This window comes from Camelus bactrianus, chromosome 7, assembly GCF_048773025.1.
Source record: "Camelus bactrianus isolate YW-2024 breed Bactrian camel chromosome 7, ASM4877302v1, whole genome shotgun sequence".
In the NCBI taxonomy this organism is placed as follows: Eukaryota; Metazoa; Chordata; class Mammalia; order Artiodactyla; family Camelidae; genus Camelus; species Camelus bactrianus.
In genome coordinates, this window is record NC_133545.1 from 54,549,789 (window position 1) to 54,571,097 (window position 21,309).

The following is a 21,309-nucleotide window of genomic DNA, read 5'->3' on the forward strand; positions in this document are numbered from 1 at the left end:
TTTCCATAATTATTTTGGGATACACACATTCCAAAATATCTACTACATCTTTTCTCCAGAAGATGCAAAATGTTTTGATTTCCATTCTGTCTAATATCATTAAACATTCATCCCAAAAGACATTAGAATAAATACTCCTCCTTGTATCATTATTTAACAAATGTCTTAGGCAAATTAAGAGTTAAAATTATGGTCATATATGAAAATGGTAATTCACTGACTAATAGAACAACTGATTGTCTTTTTCAGTAGTAACAACAGATTGTTAAAGTCATAATACCTTTTATTTGAAATGTGTTATACCCCTCAAGTACCTCCAGGTTGTCTATCCTCAGTAGATTCCACTGAGAAATAAGGAATACAAATCAGAATATCCATTCTGTTGTTTACACATTGGGTCTCGAGGAGTTTAAGTGACTTATTCAAGATCACACAGATGAACCCCAGCAGAACCCAAATAAGAAAACTGCTATCTCCTGTTCCACAAGTACAAAATCTTCAAATAGTTTTTTGTAATCACTCCTATGAATAAGCAATATACCTGAAAAAAACAAGACTGTGCCACAGAACATAAATTTTAAAAGCCTGCTGTCCCATTTTATAGGTAAAGAAAGGTGAAATCCAAAAGTGTTACGACTTGACCAAGAGACACAAAAACCACAGCACAACCAGGGTCACAGAAATATGAAAGCCATTGCACAACAAATTTAAACTCTGAAATTTCATTTGTATGGATAATATTAAGATAGATAATGTGATTATATTTTACCCTTTCTAGTGTCTTCATCGGCTTCTGAACACATTTTCTGGTTCATTTTTCATCTCCAATGCTGAAGTTAAATTTGTCCTCCAACACTCTTCAGAGCTAATTTCCTGAGAATAAAATGATGTGAGGTGAGCTACTAAATGAGGTCAACCACTTAATTTTTTGTACTATTTTGAGGTAACTGGGCTAATAGTGGCTTTTTAAAGTCTGTCCTTTATCAACCTCTTTTTTTCCCTTTTTGTAGAACTACTATTGTTAATATACCAGTAACATCTGAAGTGAACATAAGTTCATGTGTGGATATACCCTTCCATCAAAGATAGTCTGATGTTCTCTTTAAAAAACAATACTACACTTTTTAGATGTGATATTGCTTGAGAATAGTCACACTTTGGTATGTGTATGTATATGTGTGTGTGTGTGTGTGTGTGTGTGTGTGTGTGTGTGTGTGTATATCACTATTACATATAGTTCATGTAATTGATGTAAAATATATCTATAAAACATGTTCTTTCCATTGGTTTTCGAACCTTTGCTTGACTTTAATCTCAACGCTTCTTCTGTGGATATGCATACTTACTACTTTGGCTTACTTAAAGCTGGCTTCTGCATTTTTTAACAGCTAACTGAAATATGATACAGATACATGTGAGAAATTTCCAAAGACTTGCAACAGTAATAAATGACTTTTTAAGTTTATAATACATTCATCTCACATGCAGCAGTAATGTAAAATATGGAAATGTGATAGAGAATTGATGAACCAGTTTTCCACTTATATTTTGACACATAAATAGATACCTGATTTTAATGTAGACTTACTCTGTAGCTTTTTAAAAGTTAGAAAATCAAACATATATATGACTTTGAAGTAATAAGAATGGAGCCAAACCTATACTCTAGTGCTAAATCTGTTAACCTGGCTAAGTCACTTCCATCTGAGCCTCAATTTCTTTAGTATCCATCAAGTTCGCCAATGACTAAATATGATAGCAAATCTCAGATTTCCTAGCACAGGACATGAAAAATAATAGATACCTTTAGTTTTCTTTCTTACTATATCATTGCTTTTATACTTCTCCAAGTAGAATCATATTTATTCAGCTACCTTAAATTTTAAATGCATGTAATGATATTTCTACTTTGTTCCAGTGCAAATGGCTTCAGTTCCAAGGGCTCTGAACACATGGCTTCAGTTCCAAGGAAAAAGAAACATTTTTTGTTTGTTGTTTTTGCGATTGGTCCAAAGAGAAAACATTTTGGTCTGTCATCTTCCTGAATTCTATCTCACTGTGTTCATGATCTTTTTCATATTTGTCTAAAAATGGAGTGTTTTTGTTCATTTTAATTTACCCTCTATATTTCAAAACTCAATATTCAATAGCATGACACCAAATGTTTCTTCCAGTAATTCCGCTCTTTTGAAAGTTGCAACACAAAACAGATCACAAGCATCACTGTCAAGAAAAACTAAAGTGTTTATACCTGACCTCATCCTAAAACTCTACGAGTAAATGGAAATCATAGTTCTCACTGACAGTTACAGTTTCTTCCCCTAGTAATTAACATCCTTCTTTGAAAATCTTGCCTGGAGCTCGTACCGTTAGAACAAGTAATCAGAAATGACAGTCCACCTGGAACAAGGCATTCCAGGATTTAGAGCTTTGTGATGAACCACACCCTCTCTTTGGGGCCCACAGACCTGCCAGGCTTGGCTGTGGCACTTTTCTGGTTTCATTTCCAGGACATGTAATCCAATCACATCATGGAACACAGGTCACTTCTACTTAACCTGGAGTATTTCACTCAACAGTAATTGTTAATTTCTATAACAATGTAATTCTGCATTTTTCAAATTCTATTTTGTAATCTAATAGTAAGTCTTGAAATCAAATTAATGTGTTTTATTTTAAAAGGTGAAAGGGGAATAGAATAATACAGGATGGACTGAAGGAAAACAGACTGAAATAGAAATTATCAGAGAGCATCATATGTAATGGACAAATATTAAAGTATTATTCTGTGAAACTTTTTTTTTTTCTTTATGTGTGTGTGTGCATGCATGTGTGCATATGCTTCGGTGGTAATGTAAGAGGTGTTTCTTATATTTCTTATTGTAGACCATGGTAAAAAAAAAAAGTCTTTGAAAGTCCCTGAACTGGTGTAATGGACACACAGATCAGCCACCCATATTTCACTTCAAGGAATGGCTTATTGCCCAGCTGCTGAATATGCTGTCATCAGACACCTTCAGCTATCAGTCCCTTCAGGGTTTGCCTCTGCTGCAGAGAGCCACCTCCCACCTTAGATAAGATCTCGCCCTTCTCAGGGGGTCTCACATCCAACAATAGACATGGGGAAAAGGACCAGACTATTGGGTTCCAAACCAAGACAATCCTGAAGGACGTTATAATTTCATACCTCCCCTTAGGATAAGTCAAGACTATTCAGATCCACATAGCAGTGCAATCTCTCCCTCTGCCCAGTCCTGTTTCCTTCCTCTCTCTTCTGCAGGTGTTGATCCCAAGACACTCCCTAATAAATACCCAACTACACACCAAACTCCACTCCAGCATCTGCCACCCAGAGAACTCGACCTGTGATTTCTAGTTGATGGGGTAACAAGTTTTGTGGGCCAGGTCACCTAAGGCCAGGTGTATAAGAAGTAAAATACAGTGTTTAATTTCTCAATGGAACTGCAAATGCAAAGACTAACAGAACCATACTCTGTTTACCCTAATGGCTACTGATGCATTTCATTAAAATAAGAACATCCATTTATTAACAATGGTTAGATCATTACCATATCTTCCTTCACCTGCCCAGCTGCCCTATCTCAAATGAAACAGGCTCAAGCGGCTGGGAACTGTGAGCTTCATTTCTTCTGCCAGCTCTACTGGCATTCATTCCATCTTAGCAGCTCTTTGGTTATTCTCGCTATCTTTTGTCTTACAAATACGCCTACATCAATGACAATGACAACAATGATAACGACAAAACCAAGAATGTCATCTAAATGAGGGGTGAGGGGGCAACGGGGAAAAGAGGATGTTAATAGTGAACCATGCAAGTTACTTATGTTAAGTATTATCCTAGGAGGAATGTTCAGGAAGTTGTTTAATAACTGGACTGGGTTTTCTACAGCAATCAAAATTCTTATAGCAGATGAAATATTTTCATAGAAGGTTGGTTTGTATTCTAGAACGTAAATATTGGCAACAGAGCCGGACTCAATTATTCTTACAGACTAATTTGGTCAGAGCAGTAAAAATAAATAAATAAAAGAATCCATTGGTTTGGGGGTTTTCTTAATTTATTTATTTTTAAGTTAAAATATCTGTATTTGCTCAGTTATCTTGCTGTCACAAGGGATACTTCCAACATCTTGCTCCAACTCTGAGACCTCCTATTTGTTTCCTTCTTCAAATATTGTTTGACGTGTGTCCTCTAGATGCGAACCCATGGTGGCAGGTGGGTCAAACGTAAAGGGGGAACTTATTTTTCACCAAAGAGGGAGAAAGTCAAAGAAGTTTTAAGTAGAAAAGTTCCCCAAGTAAGGACATTAGCAAAGAGCATGTAAAACTTGATAAAAATATGCATTTAGCTCTTAATATTTTGGTCAAATATAATTAATGCATAAATTCCAGCAAAGATAGGCATTCACACATTTCTTTCCATTTCATTTCCAAGAGAAAACGATGGTGATCTACTGCAGTCCTTTGTTTTAAGTAAGGAAAGTTAGATAAACAGAAGGACTAATAAGCAGCAGTGAATCTGCTGTGCTTTCACTAAAATGAGGTTTATTTTCTTCCATTCCAGGAAGACGCTCAGAGAGGCGATGGAACATCAGGTAGGTCTGAATAAGGGGAACTAGAGTAATAAGCTTCAGCCTCAGCTCCCAGCCACGATATAAATGAATTAGAGGAAACAGCTGTTGCCTAGGGTCTCTCAAGAGAGTGATGCAGAGACTCCGTGCGACCTGGCGTTCACAGTGTCTCGATGGTCAGCTGGATTCTTTGTTTCTCATGCATTTCCTATGCTGGGAATGTTCCCCTAGCTTTTCGGTCCCCTCCCAAACCTGTCACTCCACTTCGGAAGTGCAGCAACTGTGTCTGCCTGAAGTGGCAACAACAAAACAGAGCCCTCATCTTCTTTTTCTTTCACACTATAAATCAAGCTGTTATCCACAATAAAATGACAGAAGAGGCCCAGAGACAGATTGGGGGTTGAAGGAAGGCCCCTCAAAGATTCGCTTACAAATGGAGCTGTAAACTGATGTGCAAGGGCTAGACAGCCTCCAGGAGGTGAGTTCTCATTAGAAACTGGGTCCTGTGCATCTGCACTCACTCCCAAGGAGAAAGAAGCGAGAATTTCAGCAGGACTGGACTGAAGCTGTCCATATTCATACCTGTCACGTGTCCCTGTCATAGCCAGAGGAATCACACTGTTCAGATGAAGGACGATGAGTAATATCTGTTCTGTTGGAAAGTCTGACCTCTAGATCAGACATACAATGTCAGGCTTTCCTCAGAGAGACTTTTATCTTAAGACCTTTCTGTTTACTTGAGGACTCAGATGCAAAAAAATTAACCCAGAAGACTGAAGATTATCTATTTCTGCAGCTAGATACCTACAGTAAGAATAGATACAGTGTTTTCACAATGTCATTTAGTTACACTGATGACAAGTAAATTTCAAGGGGTGGTAGGCTATTGCTACTACCTCTTTCAAAGTATACATTTTATGTCACTCTACTTGCCAAGAGAGAAATGTCTAGGACTCTCTTAGGTGGTAAACCTGTGGATACTCAAATACCCAAAAGTAAATATGTAAAGCATGAGACACTCTAAGCAAGAAAACAACTTAAATAATTCAGTCATGTTAACTCTAATCATACTATCTGACATAAATTATGATGTCCTATTAGTGAATAATGAACCATTCATACACTGGCAGCTATGAAAAAAGCATTCTTAGACCCAGGTAAATATATAAATAACAAGTATTTTCTACCATGAGTTAAATTTGAGACAATTTAGCACTGGTACTAGTACAGAGTTATTATTCTGGCTTTTGGTCACTTTATACTCTTTTTACATTATATCTAGATTCCACCCCTCAGTCTTTCATTGGTTTTCTTTAAGTGGTTTCCAAACAGTTTAAATTAACCAACTTCTCCCAGAAAGAAGAGCTTAATCCTTCTCTAATTATATGACCTGATTGTGAATTGTGAAAATAAATGATGTTAATTAGTAGGACAGACTGGGAATCAAAGAGGCAGAAGAAAATGCTTTTTTTTTTCCCTCTTTTACCCTTTAACCTCCATTAGTCACTTTCCAGTGAATAGATTCTCTCTCAAACGAATTTTCAAGGCATGTAATTTCTTACTTTTCCACTTCTCCGAATAGTAAGCATAATGCAGGCTCAGTCATGTTTTTTTAAACATAAATAAATACATAAACCTCAATAATATGATAGCTTTCTTTGTTTACAAAGAATAACAACATTATATAGCTCAGGAAAAATATCATGAAAGAGAGTGTATTTGTTTTCTATTAGTGCATTAACAAATTACCCTAAATCTTAACTCAAAACAACAAGCCTTTACTATCTCACAATTTTCCAAGGGTCAGTGGGAGTGTCATACTTTAGTGGTTCCTACTCAGGGTTCTCTTAGGAGGTTGCAGTCATAACCTAGATCCTGGGTTTCAGTCATTTCAAGGCCCCACTGGGGCTGAAGGATCCGTTTCCAAGGGGCTCTTCCACATGGCTATTGTTAGGAGGCCTCAGGTCCATACCACATGGACCTCTCCATAGGGCTATTCGAGTGTTCTCACGTCATGCAAAAAAATTTCCCCTAGAGTGAGCGTACAGAAGACGGTGGTACGTTATGGACTAGTCCTCAAAGTCACATACCATCATTTGTGCAACATTCTCTTTGTCAGGAGCAAGTCAGTTAGTCCAACACACATTCAGGGGGAGGACTCTTAGGTCCAACCTTTTGAATTGGTGGACAAATATTCAAAACATCAGAGGAGACTCCTATGTGAGGGCCCGCTATCTCGGTAATCTACTATATAGTATCTGGAATCTCTATCCAAAAATAATCACCCCTGAAAAAGGCAGGTTCATTATTCAACCATGAAAAAGAAGGAAATCCAGCAATGTGCAACAATATGGTGAACACTGAAGACATTATGGTAAGTGTAACAAGCCATTCACAGAAGGACAACCACTGCATGATTCCTCTTATATTAGCAGTATAAATGGAATAGTCAAACTTGTAGACACAGAAAGCAGACTGGTGGTTGCCAGGGCCTGGGGCGAGGGGGAAATGGGGAACAGCTGATCAAAGGGCATAAAGTTTCAGTTAAGCACGATGAGTAATTTCTAGAGATCTGCTGTCCAATATGGTACTTCTAGTTAGCAATAGTGCTTTGTACACTAAAAAATAGGAGAGTAGATCTCACGTGATATGCTCTTACCCACAATAAAAATTTAATTAATTTAAAAGAAAACTTGGATAATTCACAATAAGAAATTACTCTAGTTGATTTCCCTACTGTTAAATATAGCTACTGGTGACTTGTTACATACGCTAGCATTTTTAGAGGATTACATTTTTGAAAATTTTTTAAGCTGTTAACTTGACCTACCAATTATGAACTTAGTAGAAAGATTTTCTAGTGAAAACTCCCTTATACAGTCAATTTTACAATGTAAATGTATTGGTTGCCTATTGCTGCTATAACAAAGTATCACAAACTGAACAGCTTAAAACAACAATTATTATTTTATAGTTGTAGAAGTCAGAAGGACAAAGTAAGTACACAGGGTTATAGTTCTTCTGGAATCTCTAGGAAATAATCTGTCTCTTTGCTTTTTCTGGCTTCTAGAAGCCACCTACCTTCCGTGGCTTGTGACCCCTACTCTTCTATCCTCAAAGCATCTTCTCTCTTTGTGACCTCCTGCCTCCCACTTATAAGGATCCTCTGATTATATTTGGCCCAACCAGATAATCCAGAATAATTTCTTTATTTCAAGATCCTTAACTTAATCACATCCACATCTGCAAAGTTCCCTTTTCCCTGCCAGATATCATATTCACAGATTCTAAGAATTAGGACATGGACAACATTGGGAGGCCATCATTGCGTGTACCACAACTGATGTGGGGAGAATGTCGGAGTTCAGTTAAATTGTGGGAAATACCCTGACAGACTTAGTTAATACCAAATGAAAAAGACTACTTTGACCTATCTGTGAACATATAACTAGTAACGAAAATGATCGCCTTTATGTACAGAGATCACATTTGGCCTTCTTTTCCAAAAATCAAGCCTTACGAGACTGGCAAATCACTTTTGCTTTCAATACTGGCTTATGGTTGACATCTTGGGTAAACTAGAAGCCAGAAATATGCACAGGTAATACTCTCAAAATATCAGTTTCTTTTTACCAGTGGCTCCAATCCCATGCTCTTTTCTCAACCACCCCATAAATGATGAAGAAATAAAAACTGCATTGAGAAATCTTCATTTTGAAACATGAACTTTGCCAATGAAACTCTCAGCAATTTCTTTTGAGGCTGGAAAACAGCTTTACACACACACAGAATTGTAGGACCTAGGGTGTAATGGGACCTAGGAAATTTTAAATAATACAGTTCTTCTCCACCCTCAATGCCCACCCCATGCCCCTCATTTTTTATATGAAGATGCTAAGGACCGGAGAGATTGGTACACTATTAACCCCTTAGTAAAGCTAGTAAGTGACAGAGCTTGTCCGAGAGGCCAGGCCTTCAGACCTCTGATCTGGTCTATTTTTACTTTATCACATACCCATCACATGTCCAGGTTTATTCATTGCTTAAAAAAACAGTGCAACGTGTGTGAAGGCTGTGCATGGCATAGGGTGATGGTAAGAATGGCTGTCATGTAATGAGAACTCAACACATGCTGGCTTCTATAACAGACACCTTTAAATATGTTATCTACCCATATTTTATCTCAATGAGATAGGAAGTATTGCCCCTGTTTCTAAAATGGAAAATGAGATAGCAGATTTTTAGAAAGGTAAAAAAACCTGAACAAAGCAAGAATGCTGGCGTGTGGCTTGGGCCTCTTTCCACAACAAAGCTCACAAACATATTCTCACTACATCTCTGAAGAGAGAATAAAGAACTACGCAAGTTAAATATGCAGTTTCAAAATGTCTACAATATAACATTCTGAGAAGAAATTTCTAGCAATTTCATGCATTAAAAATTACAAAACCAGTGTTAATAGATTCATTTGTTCATTAAACACTCATTGACTATTATTATGTACCAGGTGCTATCTATATGTGAAAAAGATAAATTAGGTGCCACTCTTATTTAATAAATAAATCATAAGATTGTCGGTAGAGAAGTATCACATTTTTAAAGAATCATTATTTCAGCAGGGTAGGAAGGGGACAAAAGTTGTAGAGAAAAGACCTCTCAGTAAGGTGACATCTGAAAGCAATTTGAATGATGTGAAGGGGACAGACATGAGATGTCTTTGGAAAAGAGTGAGCCGGGCAGGAGGTAAGGCACTGCAAAGATCCAGATACAGGCAAACCTTGACCTGCTTAAGGCAGCAAGAAACAAAGGGCACGCTAAAGCCCAGCGGTCGAGGGTAAGATATTAGTCAATGTCTTGTCCAAGTATGGTCTCCCAGATCATTGCAAATACTTTAGCTTTTATCCTGAATATCATGGGAAGCCTTTCGAAAGCATTGATAAGGAAACTAAAATGACTTGATTTACATTATAAATAGACTAAAACTTGCATATGAAGAACACATTGTAGGTGGGCAAATACGGAAGTAGGAAGTAGGGTGACCGGTTAGGTAGGTTCTGCAATAGTCCAGTCCAGGTGAGAAACTGCAGTGCCTGAAGTGAGCTGATAATGTTGGAATGTGTGGCAATCAGAACATAGTTTAAAGGTAGAGTCAAAACACTAGCTCCTGGGTTGGATTAGAAAGAAAAAAAAAGATTTTTTTTTTTTTACATATCCTATTTTACATATATTAATTTCAGAAGTCAATTGGATGCCAAAGTAGAAGTAAGGAGTAAACAAATATACTCAGTAGTCTGGGACTCAAAAGAAAGGTCAGATAAGGAGATCAGACAAAGGATTTATCAGCATTAAATGTCATTTAAAGCCATGAGATTGGAAGAGCTCACCTAGGAAGAACACCTGGGGAAGAGAAAACACTCCAGTATGTAGAGGTTGGGGAAAGCAAGATGGGCAGTGAAAAAGATCACAAAGAGTAACCAGTGGATTCGAAGAAAATGACAGGATTCTAACACCTTGTAAGGCAAGTAAAGAAAATATGAATAAGCATAAAGCGGATTTTCCTTTTGTAGAAAGTCACATGGGACACAGTAGAAAGACTAAGGAGTTAGGCAAAGTTGGGAGACAGACACAGAAGGGGTGTTACGATATCAGTGACCTGGCTGGCATGGACTTCTGGGCATATCCAAGGTAATCTAGACTGTTTTAGTTGGAACTGATTAGTTAAATTTATGAAAAGATATTACTCAATTTCTGAACAAAATTGAATTGTGTTAAGTATTGATTATTATCATAAAAATTCCAATTTTTAGAATGCTGAGGAATTATAGTTTTCTAATTAACTAACCTTTTTGAGTAGCTGCCAACTAGGGTTTCAACTTTCAAATTATTCTCAAATATATCCATAACTTGGTATTCAAGGTGCTTCAGTGTTTTAAAATGAACATGAGCTAACACTCTTTCTGAATGTTATTCTCATGTTGAATAATCTTAGACAGCAATTACATTGTGGACCACCTTCACATTTAGATACAGGGAAAATCAGATTAAAATTAATGTCTAGGAAAGCCCTTAGACAGAGAAAAAAGAATTAAGCCAGCTATATTAGAATAAATTCTGGTGCTCAGAAAAGGGAAGAAAATTCCAACATGACCCCTTTGTCTCGATGACCCCAAATGGCTGACAGATTGGTTTGTGAAGATCCTTTAGCATTAGCTGGTACTGCTTAATCTGATGAAATGGTTTGATAGAGGTACAGATGCCGTTCCCTGCCATAGCCCTAAGGAGTTGCTCTGAGGTTCAGAAACTAGACTAAATATGAGGTGACAAAAAGAAGTACCAGGGCAGTTTTACATCCCTTATCCTTCCTTTTAGGAATTTTTTATTCTTAACTTTCCCCTATTTTTATCTATAAACAAGTAAGTAAGTAACACATAAAATTTTAAAAGAATATAGGGAATATCAATCTTTGCTTTATATCAGATATCCTTACATTTTCTTAGACTTTAAAGTCTAGTATAAGAATATTTTCAAAATATTTTCTAGTTATGCATATAGCACAGCAGCACTTGGGCTACTAGTCAAACTCTTAAAATAAGAATCTCTCTTTTCCTATATAAAAGGAATTTACACAAGAACAGGTATTATTCAAACTATTTAAAAATACTATTTAAAATAACAGTAAATGCTAGCAAACTGAATTCAGCTGTACATTATAAGGATCATTCAGCATGACCAGTAAATGATTCAGGAAAGTTGCAGGATAAAAAATTAACATATAAAAAATTAGTAGTGTTTCTCTGCACTAACAAAATATTTTCTGAAAAAGACATAAAGAAATTGATATGATTTACAATAGCATCAAAAGCAGTAAAATATTTACAAATAAATTTAACTAAGAAGGTGAAAGATCTCTACTCTGCAAACTACAAGGCATTGATGAAAGAAATCGAAGAAGACACAAATAGATGAAAAGGTAGCCCATGTTCATGGACTGGAAGAATTAATACTGTTAAAATAGCAAAATTACCAACAGCCATCTATAAATTCAACACAATCTCCATGAGGATTCAATGGCATCTTTTACAGAAGTATTAATTAAAACAAACAACAAACAAAAAGAGCCTCCTAAAATTTTTATATGGAACAACAGAAGACCCAGAGTAACTAAAGAAATCCTGAGAAAACAGTCAAAGCTGAAGGCATCAAACTTCCTGATTTCAAGCTATACTGTAAAGCTAGATTTAAAACATTATGGTAGTGGCATAAAAACAAATAGGCCAACAGAACAGAATGAAGAGGGCAAAAGTAAACCCAAGCATACACAGTCAACAAGTACATGACAAGGAAGCCAAGAATACTCAATGGAAAAAAAGACATTCTCTTCAACAAATGGTGCTGGGATAATTGTATAGTCACATGTAAAAGAATGAAACTGAATCCATCTTACACCACTCACAAAAATTAACTTGAAATGGTTTAAAGACTGAAATGTAACACCTGAAACCATGAAACTCCCAGAAGAAAACATAGTAATAAAGCTCCTTGACATGGGTCTTGGTAATGAATTTTGATACCATATTTAAAACACAAGTAACAAAATTAAAAATAAACAAATGGCACTACACCAAACTGAAAAGCTTCTTTCTGCACAGCAAAAGAAACAATAAACAAAATGGAAAGACAACCTAAAGAATGGGAAAAAATATTTACAAACTATACATCTTATAATGGGTTAATATCCAAAATATGTAAAGAACTCATTCAACTCAATAGCAAAAAAAGAACAAACAAAAAAACAAACAACAAAAACAAAACAACCCAATTGAAAAATGAGCAAAGGTCCTGAACAGACATTTCTCCAAATAAGATATATGAAAAACCAACAGGTACATGCAAAGATGCTCAACATCACCATTCATTAGGGAAATGAAAATTAAAAACCACAATGAGAGCAGGGAGGATATAGCTTAAGTGGTAGAGGGCATGCTTAACATGCAGAAGGTCCTGAGTTCAATCCTCAGTACCTCCTCTAAAAATAAATAAATAAATAACCTAATTATCCCCCCCAAAAAAATAAAATTAAAATTAAGAAAAAAACACAATGAGATGTTATCTCATGCCTGTTGGAATGGCCATCACTAAAAAGACAAGAAATAATAAATGCTGGTGAGGATATGGAGAAAAGGGAACCCATGTACACTGTTGGTGAGATTGTAAATCAGTATAGCCACTATGGAAATCAGTGTGTAGGAGCCTCAAAAAATTAAAAAACAGAATGTCAGATGATTTAGCAATTCCAGTTCTGGGAATATATCAAAAGGACATGAAAACACTAACTCAAAAGGTATCTGCACCCCTATATTCATAGCAGCATTATTTACAATAGCCAACACATGGAAACAACCCGTGTCCATCACTAGATAAATGGATAAAGAAGATGTAGTGTATGCATACAATGGAATACTAGTCAGCCATGAAAAAAAACCAAGGAAATCCTACCATTATATGACAGCATAGGTGGACCTCAAAGGCATTATGCTAAGAGAATTAAGTCCAACAGAGAAAGACAAATACTGTGTGATCTCACTCATATGTGGGATCTAAAACAAGCTGAACTCACAGAACCAGAGAGTAGAACAGTGGTTGCTGGTGTCAGGAGGAGGGGGAGGTTGGTGAAATGTACAAACTTCCAGTTATAAGATAAGTAAGTACCAGGAGTGTAATGTACAGCATGATGGCTATAGCTAACACCGCTGTATGATACGTGGGAAACTGTTAAGAGAGTTAATCCTAAGAGTTCTCATTACAAGGAGATTTTTTTTTCCCCTCTTTTCTTTCTTTCCTTTTTATTGTATCCTTATGAGAAGCCAGATGTTAGCTGAACCTACTGTGGTAATCATTTTACAATATACATAAATCAAACTATCATGCCTTAAATCTATATGGTGATATATATCAATCATTTCTCAACAAAACTGGAAAAAATTAAAATAAAGTAACATCAGAAATGCACAGTAGATATCATTGTGTTAAGTATAAAGTACAGTTTTTTCCATATACTTTAAACTAACTATATACAATTATAATCTAAAATGTTAAGGTAATTCTATCAACATGTGAAAAAAATAGTTATCTTCATGTCCTAGAGTTTGGATTCTCTAAAATTTCATAAGCTATATATGTATATATATAATAGTATAATTAATAAGTAAAATAATGGTCAACATATGTATTGTCTAAAAAACAAATTGCTTTTAAAACATTCTTATCTTTTGCATCTCCTTTCAGTAGTGGAACTTGTATACCTACTTACTATTGTCAAATATAGTTTTATTCACTAAAGAAATATGTTTCCTATATCCTGAAAAACAATATGAAACAATTGATATGTTACAACATCTGTTTTCTCATACAAAGAACTTTTTTCTTGTTAATTATTTCAACACCCCTCAGAAATGGATTGTATTTATGACCATCTTTATTTTTTATCCTGATAAATCAAGGTTTAGAAAAGCTGGTCAGTTTGATTATAATAAAAACAAAGATATGAGCTATTCAGCTTTCTTTACTGGGTAATATAGGAATTAAACACTGTGCCCTTGACCTGTTCATTGTTCTCACAGGAGGAGACATAGTCCTCAACTTGCTATGAATAACTCTTGGGACTCACAGATTCCTTTTAAGTGAACAGAGGGCCAGGGATGTGTGGATGATAAACACTTTAAAGGGATTTTGATTCTTCGTGTACCTTTGAAGTTTCGCTCAATTAATTTTGTGTCTGATAAATATAAACCCCATAGGCTCTTATAAGACAGTTACATGATTTTTTTTTTGATAGAGCAATACCTGTACCTGTGTTTTTTCACACTTGCCCATGCCATTCAAGTACCTAATTTACTCATAGCCACTACTTGATTTATTGGAAATAATTAACAATACTTCTTTCCCTGATTTGTTCCAAGTACAGCCTCTTGGCCTACCAAATCCTGCTGAATTAGGTGATGTCTATTTCTATACTTTATCTCTTGGAAAAGTAGCTACTGTGTTCTTGTTTCTTTAATTTACTTGTCCTGATAAAGAGCAATAAAGTTGGCAACAAAATCTAAAGATACAGTTTGGGGCAGAAACAAAGGGAATCATTTTTTTTTGGCTTCCATTGTCGTTATATAGTGTCAACCATCCTCCTATTTGGGTAGTTGACAAAATTCACTGTACTGCAGCAAATATATGTGTACACAAGTACACAGAATACAAGAAAGAAAGGAAGAAGAAAAAAGAACAGAAAAAGAACAGAAAAAGCCCTATCATTTCCTCAAGACTGGCTTAGAGGCAATTCTATCTCCCAACTCACTCAGGAATCAAAAAGCAGAAAGGACTGTTTTTCACAGACAAAAAGAGGATAAAAGAGGTATATGTTGCAGAAATGAACCAAGGTATTCCTCGATTTCAAAGGACACACAGAAATCCATAATTTTTAGGTTTCTATATAGTTTTGTGTAACAGAATCACAATGACAATGGCTGTAGGAAATTCTAAAGCAGGCCACTTAGGGTTGCTGCATCAACTCAAAGGTCTCATGAGGAAACCGGGCTCTTTTTTCTCTCCTGCTCTGCCTCATTTAAAATGTGCCTCTCATTCTCATAGTCCCAAGATGGCCTCACCTCCTCTAGACACTGTATTTTTGTTTGGACATAAGAAATAAGAAAGCACAAAAATCAAAGAGCAAAAATGAAAATGCCAATCATTTGACTTTCATTTTTATTTTGTTGGCCACAACTGTGTGTCCAACAAACAGACGAGCTGGGGGTGGGGAACACTATTTTAGATTGGGCAAGATGCACCCACTCTCCCAAAAAACATTTGCTAGTAAGAAGAGGAAATGTTTTGAACCCCAATGTTCATAGCAGCACTATATACAATAGGCAAGACATGGAAATAACCTAAATGTCCATCGACAGATGACTGGATAAAGAAGTTTTGGTCTATTTATACAATGGAATACTACTCAGCCATAAAAAAGAATAAAACAATGCCATTTGCAGCAATATAGATGGACCTGGAGATTGTCATTCTAAGTGAAGAACGCCAGAAAGAGAAAGAGAAATACCATATGATAGCACTCATATGAGGAATCTAAAAAAAGGAAAAGAAGCGACTAATAAACTCATCTACAAAACAGAAACAGACTCACAGACATAGTAAACAATCTTATGGTTACTGGTGGGAAAGGGGGTAGGACAGGATAAATTGGGAGTTCAAGATTTATAAATATTAACTACTATATACAAAAATTGATTAAAAAACAAATTTCTTCTGTATAGCACAGGGAACTATATTCAATATCTATAGTAACCTTATGAAACAGAATATGGAAACAAATATATGTATGTATATGTATGAGTGAAATATTATGCTGTACACCACAAATTGACACTTTGTAATTGACTATACTTCAATAAAATTTTTCTTCAAAAAATTGAAAAAAAAGAAGAGGTAATGTTTCAAGATAAAATACTGGACATTTTTTGGATCAGTGGTTGCTTATGGGAGGTGGGGGCAGGTGGACTGGTGAATACATAGAACACAGACAATTTGGGGGGCAGTGAAAATACCCTGTATGATATTTTAATGATGGATATATGTCATTATATTTTTGTCCAAACCCACAGAATGTACAACACCAGAAATGAATCCTAAGATAAACTATCGACCAAGGGTGATTATGTGTCCTTGTAGGTTCATCCTTGGTAAAAAATGTACCATTCTGGTGAATGATAATGATATTGGTGGAGGCTATGCATGTATGGGAGGAGGAGGTATATGGGAAGTCCCTGTACTAGCCTCTCAATTTTATTACAAACCTACTCTAAAAAAATAGGGTCTTAAAAAAATGTTTTAATATACAATTAGAGGGGAAAAAATAGCAGACATCTAGTTAAATTTGAATTCCAGACAAACATAAATAAATTTTTAATAAAAGTAAGCCCCATACAAAATGTGGGACATACTTATACTAAAAAAATTATTCATTGTTTACCTGAAAATCAAATTTAACTAGATATCCTATATTTTTATTTGCTAAATCTGGAAACTCTAAGAAAGGGAAACTAACTATTAGACAGGCAGCTAATATTAACTTGTCATAGAACCTGTAGAAAATTTCTCTATTCCCCCTTACAATGTTTTTTTTTTAACATTTTTTATTGATTTATAATCATTTTACAATGTTGTGTCAAATTCCAGTGTAGAGCACAATTTTTCAATTATACATGAACAGATATCTATTCATTGTCACATTTTTTTTCTCTGTGAGCTACCATAAGATCTTGTATATATTTCCCTGTGCTATACAGTATAATCTTGTTTATCTATTCTACAATTTTGAAATCCCAGTCTATCTCTTCCCACCCCCCACTCCCTTGGCAACCACAAGTTTGTACTCTATGTCTATGAGTCTATTTCTGTTTTCTATTTATGCTTTGTTTGTTTGTTTGTTTGGGGGGGGTGGTTAGAGTCCACATATGAGCAATCTCATATGGTATTTTTCTCTCTCTTTCTGGCTTACTTCACTTAGAATGACATTCTCCAGGAGCATCCATGTTGCTGCAAATGGCATTATGTTGTCAGTTTTTATGGCTGAGTAGTATTCCATTGTATAAATATACCACGTCTTCTTTATCCAGTCATCTGTTGATGGATATTTAGGCTGTTTCCATGTCTTGGCTATTGTAAATAATGCTTCTATGAACATTGGGGTGCACGTGTCATCCTGAAGTAGGGTTCCTTCTGGATGTATGACCAGGAGTGAGATTCCTGGGTCATACAGTAATGTCTTTTGAGGAATCTCCATACTGTTTTCCATAGTGGCTGCACTAAACTGCATTCCCACCAGCAGTGAAGGAGGGTTCCCTTTTCTCCACAACCTCTCCAGTATTTGTCATTTGTGGATTTTTGAATGATGGCCATTCTGACTGGTGTGAGGTGATACCTCACACCATATTTCACAGAACTAGAACAAATCATAATAAAATTTATATGGAACCATCAAAGACCTAGAATTGCCAAAGCATTACTGAAGAGAAAGAAAGAGGCTGGAGGAATAACTCTCCCAGACTTCAGACAATACTATAGAGCTACAGTCATCAAGACAGCATGGTATTAGTACAAAAACAGACATATAGACCAATGGAACAGGATAGAGAGCCCAGAAATGAACCCACAAACTTTTGGTCAACTCATCTTCGACAAAGGAGGCAAGAATATACAATGGAATAAAGACAGTCTCTTCAGCAAATGGTGTTGGGAAAACTGGACAGCAGCATGTAAAACAATGAAGCTAGAACACTCCCTTACACCATACACAAAAATCAACTCAAGATGGATCAAAGACTTAAACATAAAACAAGATACAATAAACCTCCTAGAGGAAAATAAAGGCAAAACATTATCTGACATACATCTCAAAAATTTTCTCCTAGAGAAATAAAAGCAAGAATAAACAATTGGGACCTAATTAAACTTACAAGCTTCTGCACAGCAAAGGAAACCATAAGTAAAACAAAAAGACAACCTATGAAATGGGAAGAAATTTTTGCAAATGAAACCGACAAAGGCCTGATCTCCAGAATATATAAGCAGCTCATATGACTCAATAAGAAAAAAATAAACAACCCAATCCAAAAATGGGCAGAAGACCTAAACAAGCAATTCTCCAAGGAAGACATATAAATGATCAATAGACACATGAAAAAAATGCTCAATATCCCCCTTACAATGTTGATCTATTCTCTCTTCAAAGAATCAAACCTCAGAGATTAAATAGATGGTTTTAGGATCACCAACTATGATGGTTAATTTTATGTGTCAACTGGGTAGGCCAAGAAACCTAGATATTTGGTAAAATACCAGTCTGGATGTTGTTTTCTAGGTATTTTTTAGATGAGATGAACATTTAAATCATTAGACTTACAGTAAAGCAGATTCCTCTCCATAATGTGGCTGGATCTCATCCAATTAGTTGAAGGCCTTAAGAGAACACATTGAGGTCCCTCCAAGCAGAGGGGATTCTGCATCTAGACTGTCTTCAGACTCCAGCTGCAACTTCATCTCTTCCCTGGTCTCCAGATTGCCAGTCTATTTTACAGATGTTGGACTTGCCAGCCTCTAAAATCCTGTAAGCCAGTTCCTTAAGATAAATCAATCAGATAGACAGACAGAGAGAGACACACACACACACACACACACACACACACACACACACACATATCCTATTTGTTCTGTTTCTCTGGAGAACTCTGACTGATACACTAAGTCAAAAAATGGAAAGAAATATTTAATTGAAGTTTAAAAGTGTGAGTAAGCCTATAAACCAAATGAAAAATATGTGGGCTGGATTCATGTCCTTTTTTATGTTAAAAATAAAGAGGTGATAATTAGGTAATAACCAGCTACTAACCAATTTTTTTCACTGGATTCAAACCTTTTCTTCAAAACCTCTCTTGCAATGGCAGCTGCTAGTGAATGTAAAGGCACATTTCTTTTTAACCTGCCCTTGTTTGATCATCTAGTCATAGTGCATCCATCAGGATATTTGACTTTGAATAACTGTACATACTTTGATAGCATTTTTACTCCACCAGAATGAGGTCTATAAACTTCACCTAATTAATAATCTACTTGGGAGAGTCAAAATGTCTCAGAGAAGTTCAGTGAAGTTGAGTAAAATCAGAAGCTAAAGTTTTATGGCAATTTTTTAAAATTTATAACTAATGTACACATTTTCTAATATTTTGCTGGACCTTGTGCTTAAAGAAAATATCTTTTTTCTATAAAATACAAATTTCTAACACTAGTAACGTGTTGATTTCCGTTTACCTAAGAATGTGTCTGTAGTGACAGTTTTATCAATATATTTAAGAGACTTCTGGGTGTGACTGGAGGACCTGTCATCCTTTGATAAGGGGGAAAAAAAACATGTTCTAAGTGAAGGCCAAAAACAAACCTCTTTTCATTCACTACCTTAGGTTTACTAAAAAGAGAAAAAAAAATCTGTGAATCTGATTAGTATTACATAGTTTCTCTTAAAATTCAAAACAGAAAATTCAGAATTACCACTATTTTAGATCAAATTTGTGTTCAGAATGAAAAACGTTAAACTATAAGAGAACAGAAAAAATGAAATTTAAAAAATGAAGAAAAATGAGCACACAGTAAGAATTTGAGACTTTTCAATATATTTCCTTTGAAAACAACAATGCAGAAGAAAGCTAGAGTATTCCTTTTTGTTCCTCTTAACAGGTCAAATCCAACTTCTGTTTAAGCCCAAGGCTTAGTGAAAGTTGTGCCTAAAATTTTCATTGGTTTTTTTTCCCCCTCAGGTGACCTGGATCCCTGTTTACTTACAGAAAACTGTCTGCCTTACCCTTCTGCCTGGTGTTTTCCTTCTGCCTGGTGTTTTCCTCCTGGTGTATCAGCACTGCCTTCCCCCTGCCTGACTCATGCTCACGTGATAGAAATAACCTAGAATGGATGTTTCTGTAAAGTTACCGGACACTCTTAAATTGAAACTCAGGATATCCAAGTCAACAGGAGGCACTGATGCATGAGACCTGTAAATCGTTGTCCCCAGCTTCTCACCCTTTGCTCCAAGCTCAAGCCAGCAGACCCTACTCTTCTTTAAACGATTGGGGTAGACATTTACTCATTACAGTAAGGAGAAGAGAAAGGAGGATAGTGACAACAGAGTAAATCTCAAAGAATGAGTGTTTCCCCAACAGGGAAAGAGCGGCAGGAGAGCCACGCACTAGAACTCAGGGATCCCGAAAGACTGGATCAGGTTTTTTCACCTTGCTGTTAGCTGTGCCAATGTGGGGACTATATGCTGTTTTTCTCCCCTTCCTAATCTTACTGGGAGGGATATGAGCCTTCCTTCCAGACTCTCACCAAATCTTCCACAGCAAAACCTAAACTCTTACTGTCTATTCCAGCCCAGTCTTAAGACATCTCCCTATCCTTCAGTGTTTGCAAAAGGCAGGTTTAAAAAAAAAAAAAAAAAGAATACAGTAAACAGGTGACACTTGGCAGAAAAAGGACTGTCCCTGTAGACACAACATGTGGGATAGATGTCCTCGGTCTGTCAATTAGAAGTTGTGCAACTTTCAGCATATAATTTTTGTGGTGCTGTGGCTTCAAGTGAAAATGGAAAAAGAAGGTTTGATAGAATGAGCAGTTCTAGAGGGGAAAGTGTAGCTCAGGTGGTAGCACGTGCCTAGCACACACAAGGTCCTGGGCCTTACACCCAGTACCTCCTCCAAAAATAAATAAATAAGTAAACCTCATTACACCCCCAAATTTTTTTAAACATTAAAAAAATTTTAAACAAATTTTTTAAAAAAGGAATGAGCAGTTCTTAACTAAGCCTCAGTTTACTCATCTTTAAAATGGGATAAAGATTCCTAACTCTAGGGTGAGAAGAGGGTGGTTTTGGGGTGGGAGGAAAGCACTGTTCTAACATTAAGTTATGCAGGTCCGGACAAGCACAGCCTCGCACGGTGTGTCTCAGTGAGCAGGTGATTTCCTTCCCCTTTCCCTCTCTGAGAGACTTCCACGTCGGGGCTGGGAACTGGGACTTCTCCAATGGCCTGTGGATGCCACGACTGACCAGTAACGCAAGATCCCCACCTTCACAGAGCGTACATTCTAGGAAGTGTGGGGTCATTTA

General features: G+C 36.2%; 1 long non-coding RNA gene across 2 annotated transcripts in view; it reads right to left on the reverse strand.

The window, feature by feature from the left end:
* Positions 1–20,061, reverse strand: part of LOC123613725 (uncharacterized) — a 1,048,954-nt gene extending 1,028,893 nt beyond the window's left edge. For both annotated transcript variants that reach the window (XR_012508401.1, XR_012508400.1), the window contains exons 1-3: positions 20,011–20,061; positions 18,559–18,760; positions 770–873 (exon numbers count right to left, since the gene is read on the reverse strand). This is a non-coding gene — a long non-coding RNA (uncharacterized LOC123613725). The remainder of the gene's footprint in view (positions 1–769; positions 874–18,558; positions 18,761–20,010) is intronic.
* Positions 20,062–21,309: the final 1,248 nt, after the last annotated feature.